This window comes from Rhinoderma darwinii, chromosome 1 (genome assembly GCF_050947455.1).
Source record: "Rhinoderma darwinii isolate aRhiDar2 chromosome 1, aRhiDar2.hap1, whole genome shotgun sequence".
NCBI classification, from domain to species: Eukaryota; Metazoa; Chordata; class Amphibia; order Anura; family Rhinodermatidae; genus Rhinoderma; species Rhinoderma darwinii.
In genome coordinates this window covers 259379832-259406134 of record NC_134687.1, presented here as the reverse complement: position 1 = coordinate 259406134, position 26303 = coordinate 259379832, and the positions used below count along the sequence as shown (strand labels likewise).

At 42.2% G+C, this 26303-nt stretch overlaps 1 protein-coding gene and 8 pseudogenes across 1 annotated transcript in view; all 9 read left to right on the top strand.

The window, feature by feature from the left end:
• Positions 1-26303, top strand: part of ATP8B3 (ATPase phospholipid transporting 8B3) — a 761685-nt gene that overhangs the window by 79323 nt on the left and 656059 nt on the right. The window lies entirely within an intron of this gene.
• Positions 14691-14809, top strand: LOC142671838 (5S ribosomal RNA; annotated as a pseudogene).
• On the top strand, positions 17978-18096 carry LOC142691605 (5S ribosomal RNA; annotated as a pseudogene).
• On the top strand, positions 18527-18645 carry LOC142735753 (5S ribosomal RNA; annotated as a pseudogene).
• LOC142724379 (5S ribosomal RNA) lies at positions 19440-19558 on the top strand (annotated as a pseudogene).
• Positions 20183-20301, top strand: LOC142699266 (5S ribosomal RNA; annotated as a pseudogene).
• Positions 20555-20673, top strand: LOC142708299 (5S ribosomal RNA; annotated as a pseudogene).
• On the top strand, positions 20927-21045 carry LOC142730396 (5S ribosomal RNA; annotated as a pseudogene).
• LOC142707714 (5S ribosomal RNA) lies at positions 25488-25606 on the top strand (annotated as a pseudogene).

Sequence of the window (26303 nt, the reverse complement as noted above, 5' to 3'; positions counted from 1 at the left end):
CAGAATCACGTGGCCCATTACATGTAATACGAAAGGGGTGATCTACTATGCCCAGTGCCCGTGCCCCTTGATATACATTGGGCTGACTACAAGAGAATTAAAGGTAAGGATACGAGAACATGTGAATGGGATCGAGGCTGCCAGAGGAACGATGCCCGAAATGGTGGATTCATTAAAAACTTTGCCTAGGCACTTCTTTCTCCATCACAGTTGTGACTCTAAGGGCCTGCGTGCCATGGGCATAGACCATACGGAGGTGGGTCTTAGAGGTGGGTCTCTGATGAAGAAACTTCTTCGTTTAGAGACCCGCTGGATTTGGAAACTGAAAACCATGCATCCAATAGGCCTTAACGAGAATTTGGGTTTTGCGGCCTTTCTATAACTGGTGTCAGGATCTCTTGTGTGATGCTTTTAGGTGTCAAACAATGACATGATAATTTTAATATTGTAACTTTTTCTTCTTCTTGTCTTTGTTTCTGAATTTTAGGTCCTGTTGACCATTCTTTTTGATGATTCATGAGCCTGTTTGGAGGTCATTTATGTATTTTAGATGAACATCTGCACTATTATCTTCTCATTAGACGGACGGATACAATTAATGAACATTTCGTGTCTCTTTCCCCCTTTTTTTATTTTTTATTAATTGAATCATATATCTAGTGTATTATAACACTTTTTAGTTTATATATGTGAGTATGTATATATCATGTAGGCACGGTACTAACTCAATCATATATGTTTATTATATTTTTTTCTCTTCATATTGTCGGTTTCATATGCATGGGCATATGGGTATATTGCACATTGCACGTTTTTATGTGTTTAATGTGTTTTATGTATACATGAGTGTATTATACACACATGTATATGTTTCTAACACAAAAATATGTTTTTTCTTGACATATATGTGTGCACTTCTTTTTCCACTTATGGGATTTTATATACTTTTATATGCATATATGTGTATATATAGTTTAACACATTTATTTATATGTATCACCAGCAGTAAATCACACACATATAGAGAATAAAATTCTCTTATATAATAACTTTACGATCTTTACCAACATACATTAATTTATTATTCACAATTCACTTTGCACACACTTTTTTATTTTCAATCATGTACTTTTTGATACATGGTTGATGTAGCACTATTTATTTATGTTTTTAACAACATTAATAATCTTTAGGTTTTATGATATAATTTATGTGAATGTGTTTATGTGTATATGTACAAATTTCTTTATATATGGTTATGTGTAACATGTGCATGTTTTATTAACACAGTTAATGATTAATTTATTTTATTTTATTGCACATAGTAACATGTGTTTTGTATGTTATTCATTATTTATTTATATATATTGCAAAGGCATTTTTTGTCTGTTACACATATAGATATATGTATATATATATGTATATATGTAAATATATTTTTTTTATCTTTTTTGAGTACTTATTCATTTTTGTTGTTATATGTACACATGCATCTCATGTACACTGTATTTGTTATAAAATAGGGAAAGATTAGGGACAGCGCATGTATTTTTGTGATTGTATGTAATGATGTATAATGGTTCTTAGATGTGGTGACATGCATTCATATTTTGAAATCGGGATACACAGCAGTGTATCTACGTACTTTTCTGTAGCTCTGATGTTCCCTTGCTGACATTCGCTAGATCATGTGACTTCCATGGCTGATTCGGTCATGTGATCGCTTAGTTCTGATGTGTCAGCTGGTCGGGCAGTATGCCTGCGGGCAGTGTCTTGTCCCGATCACTACCTGCGCATGCGCAGGCTCCTGACCTTTCGCCTTGAACTCTGCAAAATATGTGAGATACGATTGGCCTGCGGACAGTGTCTTGTCCCGATCCCGCCTGCGCATGCGCAGGCTTTTGACCTTTTATCTTGAACTCTGCAATGTGTGAGATGCGATTGGCGTTCTATACGCCTCGTCACTTGCCTCATTACTTCGGTCAGCTGTAAGTGATGAGGCTATTTACCAGCTATGCACGCGATTGGTGTTCTGTTTTACATAAATTCCTCCTCTTGGCTCTCTGGCACCACCCCCGGACGAAGGCTTTTCCGCCGAAACGCGCGTCGGGTGTGACGCCAGACAGCAGGATAACAACACCATGGGTAAGATTCTCACATGTCATGTATACACCTCTCTTTATACCGGTTTGTGGATTGGCTAGGTATTTCCGCCCCATCCCTTATGTGTATAACCATCTATTATGTTCTATGACTGTGTATATAAATTGATATTGACTCCTTAGTCTCCCTTTCTTGTTATCCTTTGGAGTATAATACTCCTATACTTATACCATTGTGATCTACACCTGTCTGGCTTCCAAGTTTTTCCACACTGTGGCAGTCATCCTTGATTTTAATGTGTGATAAATATTCTATGTTTATGTTTTGTATCAATAAAGATCATTATTTTTATTAGTAAAAGCTGTGTATTGACTCCATTTTTTAGGTTTTTGTTCTATATACTTCAGGAGTCATAGCTACCTGTTATTTATAGTCACAGGCACTACTGTACGCCCCTCTTTTCCTCGTCTATATGACATTACTTATGGATATTACTTAAGGGGAAATTTAGGTTGTCCTCCATATTGGTTGTGCACAATGGCCGTATTGTCTAAAGTAACCCGCCCACCGGAGGAGATGGACAAGTCTGGCTTGCTGATACTGCTGCTACTACTACCAGCAGGCACATGGCTGCTGCTACTAGTGGAACTGGGCACATGTCTTGTGCCACAAATGCTGGTACTGGGTCTGGCACTAACAGATCCAACATTTGGACTGGAAGAGGAGACGGCATTGGTGTTTTTTCCTCTACCACGTTCTTTCACAACCTTTTTTTTACCAGACATTTCACTGCTGGAGTGCAGCAAGTTGAATCAAAACCTGGGGGATGAGCCCCTTCTAAAAGCGTATTCACACTCTGACACTGGCTTGGCAAATGGCAATGAATGAGAATTTCTATCAGCCACGCCGTGGTGCAGTCAGGGAATGCTGGGCCTTGTAGTACTACTACCACTACTACAAAGGCTGCCTGTATTGCAAGTTGTATTGTTATTTGTTTGTTATGTTAACGGCCGGGGATGAGCCCCTTCTAAAATCGTATTCACAGACTGACACTGGCTTGGCAAATGGCAATGAATGAGAATTTCTATCAGCCACGCCGCAGTGCACTCAGGGAATGCTGGGCCTTGTAGTATTACTACCACTACTACTACAAAGGCTGCCTGTATTGCAAGTTGTATTGTTATTTGTTTGTTATGTTAACGGCCGGGGATGAGCCCCTTCTAAAAGCGTATTCACACACTGACACTGGCTTGGCAAATGGCAATGAATGAGAATTTCTATCAGCCACGCCGCAGTGCACTCAGAGAATGCTGGGCCTTGTAGTACTACTACAAAGGCTGCCTGTATTGCAAGTTGTATTGTTATTTGTTTGTTATGTTAACGGCCGGGGATGAGCCCCTTCTAAAAGCGTATTCACACACTGACACTGGCTTTGCAAATGGCAATGAATGAGAATTTCTATCAGCCACGCCGCAGTGCACTCAGGGAATGCTGGGCCTTGTAGTACTACTACCACTACTACAAAGGCTGCCTGTATTGCAAGTTGTATTGTTATTTGTTTGTTATGTTAATGGCCGGGGATGAGCCCCTTCTAAAAGCGTATTCACACACTGACACTGGCTTGGCAAATGGCAACGAATGAGAATTTCTATCAGCCACACCGCAGTGCACTCAGGGAATGCTGGGCCTTGTAGTACTACTACAAAGGCTGCCTGTATTGCAAGTTGCATTGTTATTTGTTTGTTATGTTAACGGCCGGGGATGAGCCCCTTCTAAAAGCGTATTCACACACTGACACTGGCTTGGAAAATGGCAATGAATGAGAATTTCTATCAGCCACGCCGCAGTGCACTCAGGGAATGCTTGACCTTGTAGTACTACTACTACTACTACAAAGGCTGCCTGTATTGCAAGTTGTATTGTTATTTGTTTGTTATGTTAACGGCCGGGGATGAGCCCCTTCTAAAAGCGTATTCACACACTGACACTGGCTTTGCAAATGGCAATGAATGAGAATTTCTATCAGCCACGCCGCAGTGCACTCAGGGAATGCTGGGCCTTGTAGTACTACCACTACTACAAAGGCTGCCTGTATTGCAAGTTGTATTGTTATTTGTTTGTTATGTTAACGGCCGGGGATGAGCCCCTTCTAAAAGCGTATTCACACACTGACACTGGCTTTGCAAATGGCAATGAATGAGAATTTCTATCAGCCACGCCGCAGTGCACTCAGGGAATGCTGGGCCTTGTAGTACTACTACCACTACTACAAAGGCTGCCTGTATTGCAAGTTGTATTGTTATTTGTTTGTTATGTTAACGGCCGGGGATGAGCCCCTTCTAAAAGCGTATTCACACACTGACACTGGCTTGGCAAATGGCAACGAATGAGAATTTCTATCAGCCACACCGCAGTGCACTCAGGGAATGCTGGGCCTTGTAGTACTACTACAAAGGCTGCCTGTATTGCAAGTTGTATTGTTATTTGTTTGTTATGTTAACGGCCGGGGATGAGCCCCTTCTAAAAGCGTATTCACACACTGACACTGGCTTGGAAAATGGCAATGAATGAGAATTTCTATCAGCCACGCCGCAGTGCACTCAGGGAATGCTTGGCCTTGTAGTACTACTACTACTACTACAAAGGCTGCCTGTATTGCAAGTTGTATTGTTATTTGTTTGTTATGTTAACGGCCGGGGATGAGCCCCTTCTAAAAGCGTATTCACACACTGACACTGGCTTGGAAAATGGCAATGAATGAGAATTTCTATCAGCCACGCCGCAGTGCACTCAGGGAATGCTTGGCCTTGTAGTACTACTACTACTACTACTACAAAGGCTGCCTGTATTGCAAGTTGTATTGTTATTTGTTTGTTATGTTAACGGCCGGGGATGAGCCCCTTCTAAAAGCGTATTCACACACTGACACTGGCTTGGCAAATGGCAATTATTGAGAATTTCTATCAGCCACGTCGCGGTGTACTCAGGGAATGCTGGGCCTTGTAGTACTACTACTACAAAGGCTGCCTGTATTGCAAGTTGTATTCTATTGTTATTTGTTTGTTATGTTAACGGCCGGGGATGAGCCCCTTCTAAAAGCGTATTCACACACTGACTTGGCAAATGGCAATGAATGAGAATTTCTATCAGCCACGCCGCGGTGCACTCAGGGAATGCTGGGCCTTGTAGTACTACTAGGCTGCCTGTATTGCAAGTTGGATTGTTATTTCGTTATGTTAACGGCTGGGGATGAGCCTCTTCTAAAAGCGTATTCACACTGACACTGGCTTGGCAAATGGCAATGAATGAGAATTTCTATCAGCCACTGTGCACTGACTCAGGGAATGCTGGGCGTTGTAGTACTACAAAGCCTGCCTGTATTGCAAGTTGGATGCAACGGGGATGAGCCCCTTATAAAAGCGTATTCACACACTGGCTGAGTAGTGAGTAGTGGATGAGCCCCTTCGATTGCTGGATTCCTGCCTTTTAGATCCTAAAGCTTTCCCTTACTGCACAGATATGCTATCCCTACAGCTCCTGTCTGTAAAATGGCCGCTGAGCTCCGTGCATAGACTTTTATTGCAGGCTTGAGCCCGCCCCTATGCTGCCTCCCGATTGGCTGGGAGAGCCGTTTGCAAGGCATTATGGGGTAGCCTGATGTCAGGTGATCTTGTGAAATCCTCCATTTTAGATGTAACATGTGGCAGGCGCCAAAATGCAGCCGGGTTCGGTCAAAACGGGTTCGGCCGAACCCGGTGAAGTTCGGATTCGCTGCGAACCGAGCTTTTCCGGAAGTTCAGACCGAAACCGGGTTCGGTTTTCCCGGTTCGCTCATCTCTAAAAAGGACTATGGATTAAAGCATTTAATGTCAATGGCATTTCTAAGCTGAATGTGCCTTCCCTCGTCATATTGCAGAAGTTACACTGCTTAAGGCCTCGCTAGTACCAGTGTGGGAGACTGTCTGGGAAACCGTGGTGCGGTTGACTTTTTATTATGTCGTTTAGATTTTGTTTCACAATCGATTAAAAAGGACTATGGATTAAAGCAATTAATGTCAATGGCCATTCTAAGCTGAATGTGCCTGCTCTCGTCAGATCGCAGAAGTTACACAGCTTAACCTCTTCACGCAAATGGGCGTTACTGTACGTCCTTGCTGTACGTCCAGGAGCTGTGCGCACTTCAACCTCAGCGGGTGTCGGCTGTAATATACAGCTGACATCCCGCTGCAACGGCAGCGATCACTGTTATGTCCGATCGCTGCCATTTAACCCCTCAAATGCTGCTGTCAATAGCGACAGTGGCATTTAAGTGATTGATACAGAGGGAGGGGGCTCCCTCTGTACCCCGTTGGCCCCCCGCGAAAAATCATGGGGTTCTGATGGTTGCAATGGCAACCAAGAAGCCTAGCAATGGCTTCCTGGTTGCCAGGTACGGGAGCCTATTAGGTCCTGCCCGAGGCAGGACGTAATAGGCTCAACTGTTAGGGATCTACCAGGTACTACGTCTAGGTATACTCCTGGGATTAATCAATCCACACCTGAGGCCAGACCTGTTCGACTGACACCATCTCCCACCAACCAGGGTGGCAGGCTCAGGAGTGGGAGAGCCTATCGCGGCCTGGTCAATCTGAGTTAGCTCCGCCCCCTGTCCGTTATTACCTGCTGTGTTCTCCTCCTCAGTGCTTGTAATTCTTTTGGATTCCTGGCCCCACTGCTGCTTGCTCCAGCCTGCTCCTGCCGTGCTTCTGCCTTGCTGCTATTCTGCTTAACCCGCTTTGCTTTGCCTCCGTCTTGCTTCCTCCTCCGTGCTCACTTGGGTATACTCCACTTCATCCTGGTCCTGACAACTCATTCACCGCTCCGTTTCCTTGGCGTTCCATGGGCTACTGCCCCTTCCCTTGCGTGTTCCCTGTTTGTTCTCCCGTGCACTTAGACAGCGTAGGGACCGCCGCCCAGTTGTACCCCGTCGCCTAGGGCGGGTTGTTGCAAGTAGGCAGGGACAGGGCGGTGGGTAGATTAGGGCTCACTTTCCCTTCACCTCCTTCCTGCCATTACATAATTACAAGCCCCTTAACTAGTCTACCATTTCCCCTAAGCTGACGCTATCATGGACCCCCTTGAGACCCTGACCCAGCAGATGCAGGGCCTCTCCCTACAGTTCCAGGCCCTGGCCCAGAGGGTCAACCAGGGTGACGCTGCCGTAGTAGTTCCCCTCACCTCACCTCTAGAACCCGACCTCAAGTTACCTGACCGGTTCTCAGGGGACCGTAAGACGTTTCTCTCCTTCCGGGAGAGTTGCAGACTGTATTTCCGCCTTAAACCCTACTCCTCAGGTTCCGAGAACCAGCGGGTGGGTATCATCATATCCCGACTCCAGGAAGGGCCCCAAGAGTGGGCCTTCTCCTTGGCTCCTGACGCCCCTGAACTTTCCTCTGTTGATCGCTTTTTCTCTGCTCTCGGACTCATTTACGACGAGACTGACAGGACTGCTTTAGCCGAGAGTCAGCTGGTGACCTTACGTCAGGGTAGGAGACCGGTTGAGGAGTACTGCTCTGATTTTAGAAAGTGGTGCGTAGCTTCTCGGTGGAACGATCTGGCCCTAAGGTGCCAGTTTAGGTTAGGATTATCTGACGCCCTGAAGGATCTGCTGGTTAGCTACCCCTCTTCTGACTCCCTTGACCAGGTTATGGCCCTAGCAGTACGACTTGACCGACGTCTCAGGGAACGTCAGCTTGAACGCTTCAATGTGCTCCCCTCTGACTTTTCTGCGATCCCCCCCGAGGTCCCGTCTCCTCGCCCCTCCACGGAGGACTCGGAGGTACCTATGCAACTCGGGGCCTCCATGTCCCCTCGACAACGTAGGGAGTTTCGCAGAATGAATGGTCTCTGCTTCTACTGTGGGGACGACAAGCATCTTCTGAACACCTGTCCCAGGCGCCTAACTTCCGCGCCTAAGTGATCATCGGGGAGGTCACTTGGGCGCACAGGTATTTCCCGTTAATGTGAAACGCAATAAAATTTTGCTTCCCTTTCAGGTCTCGTTTGCTGGCCGGTCTGCCACTGGCAGTGCCTTCGTGGATTCTGGCTCATCTGCTAATATCATGTCTGTGGAATTTGCTATGTCTCTAAAAATGCCTTTTATTGATTTACCTTATCCTATCCCTGTAGTAGGTATCGACTCAACTCCCCTTGCTAATGGTTATTTTACTCAGCATACTCCTGTTTTTGAACTCCTGGTTGGCTCAATGCATTTGGAGCAGTGCTCTGTACTGGTGATGCAGGGATTATCGTCTGATCTGGTATTAGGTCTTCCCTGGTTGCAGTTGCATAATCCCACGTTTGATTGGAATACTGGGGATCTCACCAAATGGGGTAGTGAATGTCTTATGTCATGTCTTTCTGTTAACTCTATTTCTCCCCGGGAGGAGGTAAACACGCTTCCTGAGTTTGTTCAGGACTTCGCCGATGTGTTTTCTAAGGAGGCCTCCGAGGTGTTGCCCCCCCATAGAGATTACGATTGCGCCATCGATTTGGTGCCTGGTGCCAAGCTTCCTAAGGGTAGGATATTTCATCTTTCATGTCCTGAACGTGAAGCTATGAGGGTGTATATCCAAGAATGCCTGGCCAAGGGTTTCATTCGCCCCTCGACTTCTCCTGTAGGTGCTGGCTTCTTCTTTGTGGGGAAGAAGGATGGTGGTCTTAGGCCGTGCATTGATTATCGTAACCTGAATAAGGTCACCGTAAGGAACCAGTACCCACTTCCTTTGATTCCGGATCTTTTTAATCAGGTTCAGGGAGCCCAATGGTTTTCTAAGTTCGATCTACGGGGGGCATATAACCTTATCCGCATCAAAGAGGGGGATGAGTGGAAAACTGCGTTCAACACACCCGAGGGTCATTTCGAATACCTGGTCATGCCCTTTGGGTTGTGTAATGCCCCTGCTGTCTTCCAGAATTTTATTAATGAAATCCTGAGAGATTACCTGGGTAATTTTCTTGTTGTGTACCTTGATGACATACTGGTGTTTTCCAAGGACTGGTCCTCCCACGTGGAGCATGTCAGGAAGGTGCTCCAGGTCCTTCGGGAGAATAATCTGTTTGCTAAGACTGAAAAATGTGTCTTTGGGGTACAGGAGATACCATTTTTAGGGCAAATCCTCACTCCTCATGAATTCCGCATGGACCCTGCCAAGGTTCAGGCTGTGGCGGAATGGGTCCAACCTGCCTCCCTTAAGGCGTTACAGTGTTTTTTAGGGTTCGCAAACTATTACAGGAGATTTATTGCCAACTTCTCGGTCGTCGCTAAGCCTCTTATGGACCTTACTCGCAAGGGTGCTGATGTCCTCCATTGCCCCCTGAGGCCGTCCAGGCCTTTGAGACCCTCAAGAAGTGCTTTATCTCTGCCCCCGTGCTGATTCAGCCCAACCAAGAGGAGCCATTTATTGTGAAGGTTGACGCATCCGAGGTTGGAGTGGGGGCCGTCTTGTCCCAGGGTACCAGCTCCCTCACCCATCTCCGCCCCTGTGCTTACTTCTCTAGGAAGTTTTCGCCCACGGAGAGTAACTATGATATTGGCAACCACGAACTTCTAGCCATTAAATGGGCTTTTGAAGAGTGGCGGCACTTCCTGGAGGGGGCCAGACACCAGGTAACGGTCCTTACGGATCACAAGAATCTGGTTTTCCTAGAATCGGCCCGGAGGCTTAATCCTAGACAAGCTCGGTGGGCACTATTCTTTACCAGATTTAATTTCTTGGTTACCTATAGGGCTGGGTCCAAGAATATTAAGGCTGATGCCCTGTCACGTAGTTTCATGGCCAATCCTCCTTCCGAGAAGGATCCTGCTTGTATTTTACCCCCTGGTATAATCACTTGGGTATACTCCACTTCATCCTGGTCCTGACAACTCATTCACCGCTCCGTTTCCTCGGCGTTCCGTGGGCTACTGCCCCTTCCCTTGCGTGTTCCCTGTTTGTTCTCCCGTGCACTTAGACAGCGTAGGGACCGCCGCCCAGTTGTACCCCGTCGCCTAGGGCGGGTCGTTGCAAGTAGGCAGGGACAGGGCGGTGGGTAGATTAGGGCTCACTTTCCCTTCACCTCCTTCCTGCGATTACATCAACTGTCATTTATAAAATGACAGTTATAATACACTGCACTACACAAGTAGTGCAGTGTATTGTACAGGGGATCAGAAGATCAGATCTTCCAGTCCCCTAGTATGTGTAAAAAAAAAGGTTCAAAAAAGTTTTAGATAAATAAAAGTTTTACGTAATAAAAACAATAATCATCTTGTTTCCCTGATCGAGCCCTTTATAATTAGAAAAAAATGGAAAAAAAGACAAAAACTTGACCTAATAGGTATCGCCGCGTTCGTATCGGCGTGACCTATAAAAATATAATATTATTTATCCCGCACGGTGAACACCGTAAAAAAAATACAATAAAAAACAATGCCAGAATTTCCTTTTTTGGTCACATTGTTTCCAATAAAATGGAATAAAAAGTGATCAAAAAGTCGCGCGTAGCCAAACATGGTACCAATAAAAACTACAGTGTGTCACGCAAAAAACAAGCCCTCACAAAGTTCAGTCGACAAAAAAATAAAAAAGTTATGGCTCTCAGGAGATGGTGACACTAAAACATTTTATTTTTAAAAACGGTTTTTATTGTGTAAAAGTAGTAAAACATATAAAAACTATATAAATTTGGTATTGCCATAATCGTATCAAACCGCAGAATAAAGCAAACATGTTGTTTATACTGCACAGAGAACGCCGTTAAAAATTGATAAAAAAAAACAGCGAGAGAATTTCTGTTTTTTGGTCTCCTCACCCCCCAAAAAATGTAATAAAAACTGATCACATTATCACATTTCCCCCAAAATGATACTAATAAAAACGACAGCTCATCCCATGAAAATCAAGCGCTCACACAGCTCGTCAACGGAAAAATAAAAAGTTATGACTCTTGGAACGCAATAATGCAAAACGACGGGCCAGACTAATTTATATGTGCAGCAGTTCTTCACCTAAAACCCCACGTCATCATTTGCAGCCCCCATTGGTATACCCTATAAATGCAGCGGAAACTATGACATTTTGGAGTCTGTGCTACATGTGGGGCTAGTGAAGAAGTCAAAGATTAGTCAATACTGGAGTGCGGATATTTTGTACAATACCTCGGACGCCCTTTAGAAGTGCGACTCCTACACCCAAATATCCAGCCTGTGCATGAAGGATTGGTTCAAAGCGTACGTCACTATCCATGGATAATTTTATTATTCATTTACCCCATTATTACATCATCCTATTATGACCTGTTGCACTCCGCCCAGCTTACATATACCCTGATGTACTCCTCACATATTACATATACCCTGATGTACTCCGCACAGCTTACATATGCCCTGATGTACTCCGCACAGCTAACATATATCCTGATGCACTCCGCCCAGCTTACATATACCCTGATGCACTCCGCCCAGCTTACATATACCCTGATACACTCCACCCAGCAAACATATACCCTGATGCACTCCGCCCAGCTTACATATGCCCTGATGTACTCCGCACAGCTAACATATACCCTGATGCACTCCGCCCAGCTTACATATACCCTGATACACTCCACCCAGCTAACATATACCCTGATGCACTCCGCCCACTTTACATATACCCTGATGCACTCCGCCCAGCTAACATATACCCTGATGCACTCCGCCCAGCTTACATATGCCCCCATATTATAAGCTGAAACACCAGTAAAACACTAAACAAAACTACTACCAAGCAAAATTTGCGCTCCAAAAGCCAAATGGCGGTCCTTCTGGGCCTGGCAGTGTGCCCAAATAGCAGTTTATGACCACATATGGGGTATTACTGTACTCTGGAGAACCGCTTAACAATAATTTATGGGTGTGTGTCTACGGTAGTACAAGCTGGGCACAACACATTGGGCACTGAAATAGCATATATGTGGAAAATGGCAATTTTAAATCTGCAACATCCACTGTGCACTAATTTCGACAAAACCTTTGGGGTTAAAATGCTCACCACAATTCTAGATGAATTCCTTGAGGGGTGTAGCTTCCCAAATGGGGTCACTTCTCGGGGGTTTTCACTGTACTGGTATCTCAGCGCAATGCAACATGGAGTCACTCCAAAAACGAAATTGCGCTTTTTCCCTTTAGACTCTTGCTGTGTGTCCAAATAGCAGTTTACAACCACATATGGGGTACTTCCCTATTCAGGAGAAATTTTGTCACACATTTTGGGGTGTCTTTTCTCCTGTATTGCTTGTGTAAATGAAAAATTATGTGCTAAATCTATAGGTTATTGGAAAAAAAATGTTTTCCATTTTCACGGCCCAATTCTAATATAATCTGTAAAACACCTGAGGGATCAAAATGCTCACTACACCTCTAATTTAATTCTTTGAGGTGTATAGTCTCCAAAATGGGATCACACCTGGGGAATTTCTACTATACTGGTACTTCAGGGGCTCTGCAAATGTGACATGGCCCCCAGAAACCAATTCAGCATAATCTGAGCTGCAAAATCCAAATGGTGCTCCGTCCCCTCTGAGCCCTGCCGTGGGTCCAAACAGCAGTTTATTACAACATATGGGGTACTGCCGTAATCAGGAGAAATTGTTTTACAAATGTTGAGGTGCTTTTTCTCCTTTATTCCTTATAAAAATTAGAAAATTCTATGTTTTTTCAGAAAGAAAGTCTATTTTCATCTTCACAGACTAATTCTAATAAATTCAGCAAAAAACCTGTGGGGTCAAAATGCCAACTATACCACTAGAAAAATTCCTTGAGGGGAATAGTTTCCAAAATTGAGTCACTTTTGGGGGGTTTCCCCTGTTTAGGTCCATCCAGGGCGTTGCAAACACGACAGGGCACCGAAAAATATTCCAGTAAAATCAGTGCTCCAAAATCCAAATGGCGCTTTTTCCCTTCTGAGCACTGCCGTGGGTCCAAGCAGCAGTTTATTACCACATGTGGTGTATTTCCGTAATCGTGAGAAATTGCTTTAAAATTGTTGGGGTGCTTTTTCTCCTTTAGTCCTTGCAAAAATTCGAAAATTATAAGTTTTTCCACAATAAAAGTAGATTTTTATTTTTACAGACTAATTCGAATAAATTTAGCAGAAAACCTGTGGGGTCAAAATGCTAACTATACCCCTAGATAAATTCCCTGAGGGGTGTAGTTTCAAAAATGGGGTCACTTTTGGGGGTTTCCACTGTTTTGGCACCACAAGACCTCTTCAAACCTGACATGGTGCCTAAAATATATTCTAAAAAATGTAGGCCCCAAAATCCTCTAGGTGCTCCTTTGCTTCTGAGTCCTGTGTTTTAGTCCATTAGCACACTAGGGCCACATGTGGGATATTTCTAAAAACTGCAGAATCTGGGCAATAAGTATTGAGTTGCATTTCTCTGGTAAAACCTTCTGTGTTACAGAAAAAAATGTATTACAAATTAATTTTGTAAAAAAAAATGAAGTTTGTAAATTTCACCTCTACCTTCCTTCAATTCCTGTGAAACGCCTAAAGGGTTGAAACACTTTCTTAATGCTGTTTTGAATACTTTGAGGGGTGCAGTTTTCAAAATGGGGTGTTTTATGGGAGTTTCTAATATATAAGGCCCTCAAAACCACTTCAGAACTGAACTCATCCCTGAAAAAAATAGCCTTTTGAAATGTTCTTTAAAATATGAGAAATTGCTGCTAAAGTTCTAAGTCTTGTAACGTCCTAGAAAAATAAAAGGATGTTCAAAAAACTATGCAAACCTAAAGTAGACATATGGGAAATGTTAATTAGTAACTATTTTGTGTGGTATTACTATGTTTTACAAGCAGATACATTTAAAATTAGAAAAATCATAATTTCTTCAAATTTTCTCAAAATTTTGGTGTTTTTCACAAATAAGCAATAAATTTATCGACCAAATTTTTTCACTAACCTAAAGTACAATATGTCACGAGAAAACAATCTCATAATCGATTGGATAGGTAAAAGCATTCCAGAGTTATTACCACATAAAGTGACACATGTCAGATTTGAAAAAATGGGTCTGGTCCTGAAGGCCAAATATAGCTTGGTCTTGAAGGCGTTAAGGCCTCGCTAGTACCAGTGTGGGAGACCGTCTGGGAATCCGTGGTGCGGTAGACATTTTATTATGTCGTTTAGATTTTGTTTCACAATCGATTAAAAAGGACTATGGATTAAAGCATTTAATGTCAATGGCCATTCTAAGCTGCATGTGCCTTCTCTCGTCAGATTGCAGAAATTACACAGCTTAAGGCCTCGCTAGTACCAGTGTGGGAGACTGTCTGGGAACCGTGGAGCGTTTGACTTTTTATTATGTAGTTTAGATTTTGTTTCACAATCGATTAAAAAGGACTACGGATTAAAGCATTTAATGTCAATGGCCATTCCAAGCTGAATGTGCCTGCTCTTGTCAGATTGCAGAAGTTACACAGCTTAAGGCGTCGCTAGTACCAGTGTGGGAGATTTTTTATTATGTCATTTAGATTTTGTTTCACAATCGATTAAAAAGGACTATGGATTAAAGCATTTAATGTCAATGGCCATTCTGAGCTGAATGTCCCTGCTCTCGTCAGAGCGCAGAAGTTACACAGCTTAAGGCCTTGCTAGTACCAGTGTGGGAGACTATCTGGGAATCCGTGGTGCGGTTGACGTTTTATTATGTTTAGATTTTGTTTCACAATCGATTAAAAAGGACTATGGATTAAATCATTTAATGTCAATGGTCATTCTAAGCTGAAAGTGCCTGCTCTCGTCAGATCGCAAAAGTTATACAGCTTAAGGCCTCGCTTGTACCAGTGTGGGAGACTGTCTGGGAAATCTTGGTGTGTTTGACTATTTATTATGTCGTTTAGATTTTGTTTCACAATCGATTAAAAAGAACTATGGATTAAAGCATTTAATGTCAATGGCCATTCTAAGCTGAATGTGCGTGCTCTCATCAAGTTACACAGCTTAAGGCCTCGCTAGTACCAGTGTGGGAGACTGTCTGGGAATCAGTGGTGCGGTTGACTTTTTATTGTCATTTATATTTTATTTCACAATCGATTAAAAAGGACTATGGATTAAAGCATTTAATGTCAATGGCCATACTAAGCTGAAATTGCCTGCTCTCGTCAAGTTACACAGCTTAAACCCTTGCTAGTACCAGTGTGGGAGACTGTCTGGGAATCCGTGGTGCGGTTGCCTTTTTATTATTTCGTTTAGATTTTGTTTCACAATCGATTAAAAAGGACTATGGATTAAAGCATTTAAAGTCAATGGCCATTCTAAGCTTAATGTGCCTGCTCTCGGCAAGTTACACAGCTTAAGGCCTTGCTAGTACCAGTGTGGGAGACTGTCTGGGAATCCGTGGTGCGGTTGCCCTTATATTATGTCGTTTAGATTTTGTTTCACAATCGATTAAAAAGGACTATGGATTAAAGCATTTAATGTCAATGGCTATTCTAAGCTGAATTTGCCTGCTCACATCAGATCGCGGAAGCTACACAGCTGAAGGCCTTGCTAGTACCAGTGTGGGAAACTGTCTGTGAATCCATAGTGCTGCTGACCTATTGCTATGCTGTTTAGAATTTGTTTCATAATCAATTAAAAATAGACTAAAAGTTAATTGCCATTCTAAGCTGAAATGTGCATTTTCTCGTCAAATCGCAGATGAATAACACTTTAAGGCCTCGCTAGTATCAGTGTGCGAGACTGTCTGGGAATCCGTGGTGCGGTTGACTTGGTATTATGTCGTTTAGATTTTGTTTCACAATCGATTAAAAAGGACTATGGATTAAAGCATTTAAAGTCAATGGCCGTTCTAAGCTGAATGTGCCTACTCTCGTCAGATCGCAGAAGTTACACAGCTTAAGGCCTCGATAGTACCAGTGTTGGAGACTGTCTGGGGATCCGAGGAGCGGTTGCATTTTTATTATGTCGTTTAGATTTTGTTTCACAATCGATAAAAAAGTACTATGGTTTAAAAGGTTTAAAAGGTTTAAAAGGTTTAATGTCAATGGCCATTCTAAGCTGAATGTGCCTCTTCTCGTCACGTCACAGAAGTTACACAGCTTAAGGCCTCGCTAATACCAGTGTGGGTGACTGTCCGGGAATCCGTGGTGCGGTTGACTTTTTATTATGTCGTTTAGATTTTGTTTCACAATCGATTAAAAAGGATTATGGATTAATGCAATTAATGTCAATGTCAATTCTAAGCTGAATGTGCGTGCTCTCGTCAAGTTACACAGCTTAAGTCCTCGCTAGTACCAGTGTGGGAGACTGACTGGGAATCAGTGGTGTGGTTGAGTTTTTATTGTGTCGTTTAGATTTTGATTCACAATCGATTTAAAAAGGACTATGCATTAAAGAATTTAATGTCAATGGCCATCCTAAGCTTAATGTGCCTGCACTCGGTAAGTTACACAGCTTAAGGCCTTGCTAGTACCAGTGTGGGAGACTGTCTGGCAATCCGTGGTGCGGTTGCCTTTTTATTATTTCGTTTAGATTTTGTTTCACAATCGATTAAAAAGGACTATGGATTCAAGCATTTAATGTCAATGGCTATTCTAAGCTGAATGTGCCTGCTCTTGTCAGATCGCGGAAGCTACACAGCTGAAGGCCTCGCTAGTACCAGTATGGCAAACTGTCTGGGAATCCATAGTGCTTTTGACCTATTGCTATGCTGTTTAGAATTTGTTTCATAATCGATTAAAAATAGACTAAAACTTTAAAAGTTAATTGCCATTCTAAGCTGAAATGTGCCTTTTCTCGTCAAATCGCAGATGAATAACACTTTAAGGCCTCGCTAGTACCAGTGTCGGAGACTGTCTGGGAATCCGTGGAGAGGTTGCCTTTTTATTATGTCGTTTAGATTTTGTTTCACAATCGATTAAAAAGGACTATGGATTAAAGCATTTATGGTCAATGGCCATTCTAAGCTAAATGTGCCTTCTCTCGTCAGATTGCAGAAGTTACACAGCTAAAGGCCTCGCTAGTACCAGTGTGGGAGACTGTCTGGGAATCCGTGGTGCGGTTAAATTTTTATTATGTTGTTTAAATTTTGTTTCACAATCGATTAAAAAGGACTATGGTTTAAAGAATTTAATGTTAATGGCCATTCTAAGCTGAATGTGCCTCCTCTCATCAGGTTGCAGAAGTTACACAGCTTAAGGCCTTGCTAATACCAGTGTGGGTGACTGTCTGGGAATCCGTGGTGTGGTTGACTTTTTATTATGTCGTTTAGATTATGTTTCACAATCGATTAAAAATGACAATGGATTAATGCATTTATTGTCAATGGCCATTCTAATTTGAATGTGCCTGCTCTCGTCAAGTTACACAGCTTAAGTCCTCGCTAGTACTAGTGTCGGAGACTGTCTGGGAATCCGTGGAGTGGTTGCTTTTTTATGTCGTTTAGATTTTGTTTCACAATCGATTAAAAAGGACTATGGAGTAAAGCATTTAGCGTCAATGGCCATTCTAAGCTGAATGTGCCTGCTCTTGTCAGATTGCAGAAGTTACACAGCTTAATGCCTCGCTAGTACTAGTTTGGGAGACTGTCTGGGAATCCGTGGTGCGGTTGCCTTTTTATTATGTTGTTTAGATTTTGTTTCACAATCGATTAAAAAGGACTATGGAATTAAGCATTTACTGTCATTGGCCATTCTAAGCTGAATGTGCCTGCTCTCGTCAGATCGCAGAAGTTACTCAGCTTAAGGCCTCGCTAGTAAACTTGTGGGAGACTGTCTGGGAACCCATGGTGCGGTTTTCTTTTTATTATGTCGTTTAGATTTTGTTTCACAATCGATTAAAAAGGACTATGGATTAAAGCTTTTAATGTCAAGGGCCATTCTAAGCTGAATGTGCCTGCTCTCGTTAGATCACAGAAGTTACACAGCTTAAGGCCTCGCTAGTACCAGTGTGGGAGACTGTCTGGGAATCTGTGGTGCGGTTGACTTTTTATTATGTTGTTTAGATTTTGTTTCACAATCGATTAAAAAGGACTATGGTTTAAAGAATTTAATGTTAATGGCCATTCTAAGCTGAATGTGCCTCCTCTCATCAGGTTGCAGAAGTTACACAGCTTAAGGCCTTACTAATACCAGTGTGGGTGACTGTCTGAGAATCCGTGGTGTGGTTGACTTTTTATTATGTCGTTTAGATTATGTTTCACAATCGATTAAAAATGACAATGGATTAATGCATTTATTGTCAATGGCCATTCTAATTTGAATGTGCCTGCTCTCGTCAAGTTACACAGCTTAAGTCCTCGCTAGTACCAGTGTCGGAGACTGTCTGGGAATCCGTGGAGCGGTTGCTTTTTTATTATGTCGTTTAGATTTTGTTTCACAATCGATTAAAAAGGACTATGGAGTAAAGCATTTAGCGTCAATGGCCATTCTAAGCTGAATGTGCCTGCTTTCGTCAGATCGCAGAAATTGCACAGCTTAAGGCCTCGCTAGTACCAGTGTGGGAGACTGTCTGGGAATACGTGGTGCTGTTGACTTTTAATTATGTCGTTTATATTTTGTTTCACAATCGATTAAAAAGTACTATGGATTAAAGTGTTTAATGTTAATTGCCATTCTAAGCTTGATATGCCTACTCTCGTCCGTTCGCAGAAGTTACACAGCTTAAGGCCTTGCTAGTACCAGTGTGGGAGATTGTATGGGACTCCGTGGTGCGGTTAACTTTTTATTATGTCGTTTAAATTTTGTTTCACAATCGATTAAAAAGGACTATGGATCAAAGCATTTAATGTCAATTGGCATTCCAAGCTGAATGTGCTTGCTCTCGTCAAGTTACACAGCTTAAGGACTTGCTAGTACCAGTGAGGGAGACTGTCTGGGAATCTGTGGTGCGGTTGACTTTTTATTATGTTGTTTAGATTTTGTTTCACAATCGATTAAAAAGGACTATGGTTTAAAGAACTTAATGTTAATGGCCATTCTAAGCTGAATGTACCTCCTCTCATCAGGTTGCAGAAGTTACACAGCTTAAGGCCTTGCTAATACCAGTGTTGGTGACTGTCTTGGAATCCGTGTTGTGGTTGACTTTTTATTATGTCGTTTAGATTATGTTTCACAATCGATTAAAAATGACAAAGGATTAATGCATTTATTGTCAATGGCCATTCTAATTTGAATGTGCCTGCTCTCGTCAAGTTACACAGCTTAAGTCCTCGCTAGTACCAGTGTCGGAGACTGTCTGGGAATCCGTGGAGCGGTTGCTTTTTTTATTATGTCGTTTAGATTTTGTTTCACAATCGATTAAAAAGGACTATGGAGTAAAGCATTTAGCGTCAATGGCCATTCTAAGCTGAATGTGCCTGCTTTCGTCAGATCGCAGAAATTACACAGCTTAAGGCCTCGCTAGTAGCAGTGTGGGAGACTATCTGGGAATTCGTGGTGCTGTTGACTTTTAATTATGTCGTTTATATTTTGTTTCACAATCGATTAAAAAGTACTATGGATTAAAGTGTTTAATGTTAATTGCCATTCTAAGCTTGATATGCCTACTCTCGTCCGTTCGCAGAAGTTACACAGCTTAAGGCCTTGCTAGTACCAGTGTGGGAGATTGTATGGGACTCCGTGGTGCGGTTAACTTTTTATTATGTCGTTTAAATTTTGTTTCACAATCGATTAAAAAGGACTATGGATTAAAGCATTTAATGTCAATGGCCATTCTAAGCTGAATGTACCTGCTCTCGTCAGAACGCAGAAGTTACACAGCTGAAGGCCTCGCTAGTACCAGCATGGGAGACTGTCTGGTAAGCCATGGTGCGGTTGAATTTTTATTATGTCGTTTAGATTTTGTTTCACAATCGATTAAAAAGGACTATGTATTAATGCATTTAAAGTCAATGGCCATTCTAAGCTGAATGTGCCTGCTTCGTCAGATCGCAGAAGTTACACAGCTTTATGCCTCACTAGTACTAGTGTGGGAGACTGTCTGGGAATCAGTGGTGCGGTTGCCATTTTATTATGTCGTTTAGATTTTGTTTCACAATCTATTAAAAAGGACTATGGATTAAAGCATTTAATGTCAATGGCCATTCTAAGCTGAATGTGTCTGCTCTCGTCAGATCGCAGAAGTTACACAGCTTAAGGCCTCGCTAGTACCAGTGTTGGAGACTGTCTGGGAATCTGTGGTGTGGTTGACTTTTTATTATGTCGTTTAGATTTTGTTTCACAATCGATTAAAAAGGACTATGGATTAAAGCATTTAAAGTCAATGGCCATTCTAAGCTGAATGTGCCTGCTCTCGTCAGATTGCAGAAGTTACACAGCTTAAGGCCTTACTAATACCAGTGTGGGAGACTGTCTGGGAATCCGTGAAGCAGTTGACTTTCTGTTATGCCGTTTAGATTATGTTTCACAATCGATTAAAAAGGACTATGGATTAAAGCATTTAATGTCAATTGCCATTCTAAGCTGAATATGCCTGCTGTCGTCAGATCGCAGACATTACACAGCTTAAGGCCTCGCTAGTACCAGTGTGGGAGACTGTCTGGGAATACGTGGTGCGGTTGCCTTTTTATTATGTCGTTTAGATTTTGTTTCACAATCGATTAAAAAGGACTATGGATTAAAGCATTTAATGTCAATGGCCATTCTAAGCTGAATGTGCACGCTCTCGTCAGACCGCAGAAGTTACACAGCTTAAGGGCTCGCTAGTACCAGTGTGGGAGACTGTCTGGGAATCCGTGGTGCGTTTGACTTTTCATTATGTCGTTTAGATTTTGTTTCACAATCGATTAAAAAGGACTATGGATTACAGCATTTAATGTCAATGGCCATTCTAAGCTGAATGTTCCTGCTTTCGTCAGATCACAGAAATTACACAGCTTAAGGCCTCGCTAGTACCAGTGTGGGAGACTGTCTGGGAATACGTGGTGCTGTTGACTTTTAATTATGTCGTTTATAGTTTGTTTCACAATCGATTAAAAAGTACTATGGATTAAAGTGTTTAATGTTAATTGCCATTCTAAGCTTGATATGCCTACTCTCGTCCGTTCGCAGAAGTTACACAGCTTAAGGCCTCGCTAGTACCAGTGTGGGAGACTGTCTGGGAATCTGTGGTGCATTTGACTTTTTATTATGTCGTTTAGTTTTTGTTTCACAATCGATTAAAAAGGACTATGGATTAAAGCATTTAATGTCAATGGCCATTCTGAGCTGAATGTGCCTGCTCTTGTCAGATCGCAGAACTTACACAGCATAAGGCCTCGCTAGTACCAGTGTGGGAGACTGTCTGGGAATCCGTGGTGCGGTTGACTTTTTATTATGTCGTTTAGATTTTGTTTCACAATCGATTAAAAAGAACTATGGATTAAAGCTTTTAATGTCAATGGCTATTTTAAGCTCAATGTGCCTGCTCTCGTCAAGTTACACAGTCTAAGGCCTCGCTAGTACCAGTGTGGGAGACTGTCTGGGAATCTGTGGTGCATTTGACTTTTTATTATGTCGTTTAGATTTTGTTTCACAATCGATTAAAAAGGACTATGGATTAAAGATTTTAATGGCAATGGCCATTCTAAGCTGAATGTGCCTGCTCTTGTCAGATCGCAGAAGTTACACAACTTAAGAGGTCGCTCGTACCAGTGTGGGAGACTTTTTATTATGTCGTTTAGATTTTGTTTTACAATCGATTAAAAAGGACTATGGATTAAAGCATTTAATGTCAATGGCTATTCTAAGCTGAATGTGCCTGCTCTCCTCAGATCGCAGAAGTTACACAGCGTAACGCCTCACTAGCACCAGTGTGGGAGACTGTCTGTGAGTCCGTGGTGCGGTTGAATTTTATTATGGTGTTTAGATTTTGTTTCACAATCGATTAAAAAGGACTATGGATTAAAGCATTTAATGTCAATTGCCATTCTAAGCTGAATATGCCTTCTGTCGTCAGATCGCAGACATTACACAGCTTAAGGCCTCGCTAGGACCAGTGTGGGAGTCTGTCTGGGAATACGTGGTGCGGTTGCCTATTTATTATGTCGTTTAGATTTTGTTTCACAATCGATTAAAAAGGACTATGGATTAAAACATTTAATGTCAATGGCCATTCTAAGCTGAATGTGCACGCTCTCGTCTGACTGCAGAAGTTACACAGCTTAAGGCCTCGCTAGTACCAGTGTTAGAGACTGTCTGTGAATCCGTGGTGCGTTTGACTTTTTATTATGTCGTTTAGATTTTGCTTCACAATCGATTAAAAAGGACTATGGATTACAGCATTTAATGTCAATAGCCATTCTAAGCTGAATGTGCCTTCTCTCGTCAGATCGCAGAAGTTACACAGCTAAAGACCTTGCTAGTACCAGTGTGGGAGACTGTCTGGGAATCTGTGGTGCGGTTACCTTTTTATTATTTTGTTTAGATTTTGTTTCACAATCGATTAAAAGGGACTATGGATTAAAGCATTAAAGCGTTTAAGGTTAATGGCCATTCTAAGCTGAATGTGCCTTCTCTCGTCAGATCGCAGAAGTTTCACAGCTAAAGACCTTGCTAGTACCAGTGTGGGAGGCTGTCTGGGAATTCGTGGTGCGGTAGACATTTTATTATGTTGTTTAGATTTTGTTTCACAATCGATTAAAAAGGACTATGGATTAAAGCTTTTAATGGCAATGGCCATTCTAAGCTGAATGTGCCTTCTCTCGTCAGATCGCAGAAGTTACACAGCTAAAGACCTTGCTAGTACCAGTGTGGGAGACTGTCTGGGAATCTGTGGTGCGTTACCTTTTTATTATGTCGTTTAGATTTTGTTTCACAATCGATTAAAAAAGGACTATGGATTAAAGCATTTAATGTCAATGGCCATTCTAAGCTGAATGTGCCTGCTCTCGTCAGATCGCAGAAGTTACACAGCTTAAGGCATCGCTAGTACGAGTGTGGGATACTGTCTGGGAATCTGTGGTGCGGTTGACGTTTTATTATGTTGTTTAGATTTTGTTTCACAATCGATTAAAAAGGACTATGGATTAAAGCTTTTAATGGCAATGGCCATTCTAAGCTGAATGTGCCTGCTCTTGTCAGATCGCAAAAGTTACACAGCTTAAGAGGTCGCTAGTACCAGTGTGGGAGACTTTTTTTATTATGTCGTTTAGATTTTGTTTCACAATCGATTAAAAAGGACTATGGATTAAAGCATTTAATGTCAATGGCTATTCTAAGCTGAATGTGCCTGCTCTCCTCAGATCGCAGAAGTTACACAGCGTAACGCCTCACTAGCACCAGTGTGGGAGACTGTCCGTGGTGTGGTTGAATTTTATTATGGTGTTTAGATTTTGTTTCACAATCGATTAAAAAGGACTATGGATTAAAGCACTTAATGTCAATGGCCATTCTAAGCTGAAAGTGCCTGCACTCGTCAGATCGCAGCAGTTACACAGCTTAAGGCCTCGCTAGTACCAGTGTGGGAGACTTTTTATTATGTCGTTTAGATTTTGTTTCACAATCTATTAAAAAGGACTATGGATTAAAGCATTTAATGTCAATGGCCATTCTAAGCTGAATGTGCCTGCTCTCCTCGGATCGCAGAAGTTACACAGCGTAACGCCTCACTAGCACCACTGTGGGAGACTGTATGGGAGTCCGTGGTGCGGTTGAATTTTATTATGGTGTTTAGATTTTGTTTCACAATCGATTAAAAAGGACTATGGATTAAAGCGTTTAATGTCAATGGCCATTCTAAGCTGAATGTGCCTGCTCTCGTCAGATTGCTGAAGATACACAGCTGAAGCCCTCGCTAGTATCATTGTGGGAGACTGTCTGGGAATCACGTGGTGCGGTTTACTTTTTATTATGTCGTTTAAATTTTGTTTCACAATCGATTAAAAAGGACTATGGATTAAAGCACTTAATGTCAATGGCCATTCTAAGCTGAAAGTGCCTGCTCTCGTCAGATCGCTGAAGTTACACAGCTGAAGCCCTCGCTAGTACCAGTGTGGGAGACTGTCTGGGAATCCGTGGTGCGGTTTTCTTTTTATTATGTAGGTTTAAATTTTGTTTTACAATCGATTAAAAAGGACTATGGATTATAACATTTAATGTCAATGGCCATTCTAAGCTGAATGTGCCTGCTCTTGTCAGATCGCAGAAGTTACTCTGCTATAGACCTTGCTAGTACCAGTGTGGGAGAGTGTCTGGGAATCTGTGGTGCGGTTGACTTTTTATTATGTCGTTTAGATTTTGTTTCACAATCGATTAAAAAGGACTATGGATTAATGCATTTAATGTCAATGGCCATTCTAAGCTGAATGTGCCTTCTCTCGTCAGATCGTGGAAGTTACACAGCTTAAGGCCTCGCTAGTACCAGTGTGGGAGACTGGCTGGGAATGCGTGGTGCGTTTGACTTTTTATTATGTCGTTTAGATTTTGTTTCACAATCGATTAAAAAGGACTATGGATTAAAGCATTTAATGTCAATGGCCATTCTAAGGTGATTGTGCCGGCTCTCGTCAGATCGCAGAATTTACACAGCTTAAGCCCTCGCTAGTACCAGTGTGGGATACTGTCTGGGAATCCGTGGTGCGGTTGACTTTTTATTATGTTTTTTCGATTTTGTTTCACAATCGATTAAAAAGGACTATGGATTAATGCATTTAATGTCAATGGCTATTCTAAGCTGAATGTGCCTGCTCTCGTCAGATCGCTGAAGTTACACAGCTGAAGCCCTCGCTAGTACCAGTGTGGGAGACTGTCAGGGAATCCGTGGTGTGGTTTACTTTTTATTATGTTGTTTAAATTTTGTTTCACAATTGATTAAATAGGACTATGGATTAAAGCACCTAATGTCAATGGCCATTCTAAGCTGAAAGTGCCTGCTCTCGTCAGATCGCTGAAGTTACACAGCTGAAGCCCTTGCTAGTACCAGTGTTGGAGACTGTCTGGGAATCCGTGTTGCGGTTTGCGTTTTATTATGTCGTTTAAATTTTGTTTCACAATCGATTAAAAAGGACTATGGATTAAAGCATTTAATGTCAATGGCCAATCTAAGCTGAATGTGCTTTCTCTTCTCAGATCGCAGAAGTTAGACAGCTTAACGCCTCACTAGCACCAGTGTGGGAGACTGTCTGGGAGTCCGTGGTGTGGTTGATTTTTTATTATGTTGTTTAGATTTTTTTTCACAATCGATTAAAAAGGACTATGGATTAAAGGATTTAATGGCAATGGCCATTCTAAGCTGAATGTGCCTGCTCTCGTCAGATCGCTGAAGTTACACAGCTGAAGCCCTCGCTAGTACCAGTGTGGGAGACTGTCAGGGAATCCGTGGTGTGGTTTACTTTTTATTATGTTGCTTAAATTTTGTTTCACAATCGATTAAAAAGGACTATGGATTAAAGCACTTAATGTCAATGGCCATTCTAAGCTGAAAGTGCCTGCTCTCGTCAGATCGCAGAAGTTACACCGCTAAAGACCTTGCTAGTACCAGTGTGGGAGACTGTCTGGGAATCTGTGGTGCAGTTGACTTTTTATTATGTCGTTTAGATTTTGTTTCACAATCGATTAAAAAGGACTATGGATTAAAGCATTTAATGTTAATGGCCATTCTAAGCTGAATGTGCCTGCTTGCAGCAGTTACACAGCTTAAGGCCTCGCTAGTACCAGTGTGGGAGACTGTCTGGGAATCCGTGATGAGGTAGACTTTTTATTATGTCATTTAGATTTTGTTTCACAATCGATTAAAAAGGACTATGGATTAAAGCATTTACTGTCAATGGCCATTCTAAGCTGAATGTGCCTGCTCTTGTCAGATCGCAGAAGTTACACAGCTTAAGAGGTCGCTAGTACCAGTGTGGGAGACTTTTTATTATGTCGTTTAAATTTTGTTTCACAATCGATTAAAAAGGACTATGGATTAAACAATTTAATGTAAATGGCCGTTCTAAGCTGAATGTGCCTGCTCTCGTCAGATCGCAGAAGTTACACCGCTAAATCCCTTGCTAGTACCAGTGTGGGAGACTGTCTAGGAATCTGTGGTGCAGTTGACTTTTTATTATGTCGTTTAGATTTTGTTTCACAATCGATTAAAAAGGACTATGGATTTAAGCATTTAAGCATTTAAGCATTTAAGCATTTAAGCATTTAAGCATTTAAGCATTTAAGCATTTAATGTTAATGGCCATTCTAAGCTGAATGTGCCTGCTTTTGTCAGATCGCAGCAGTT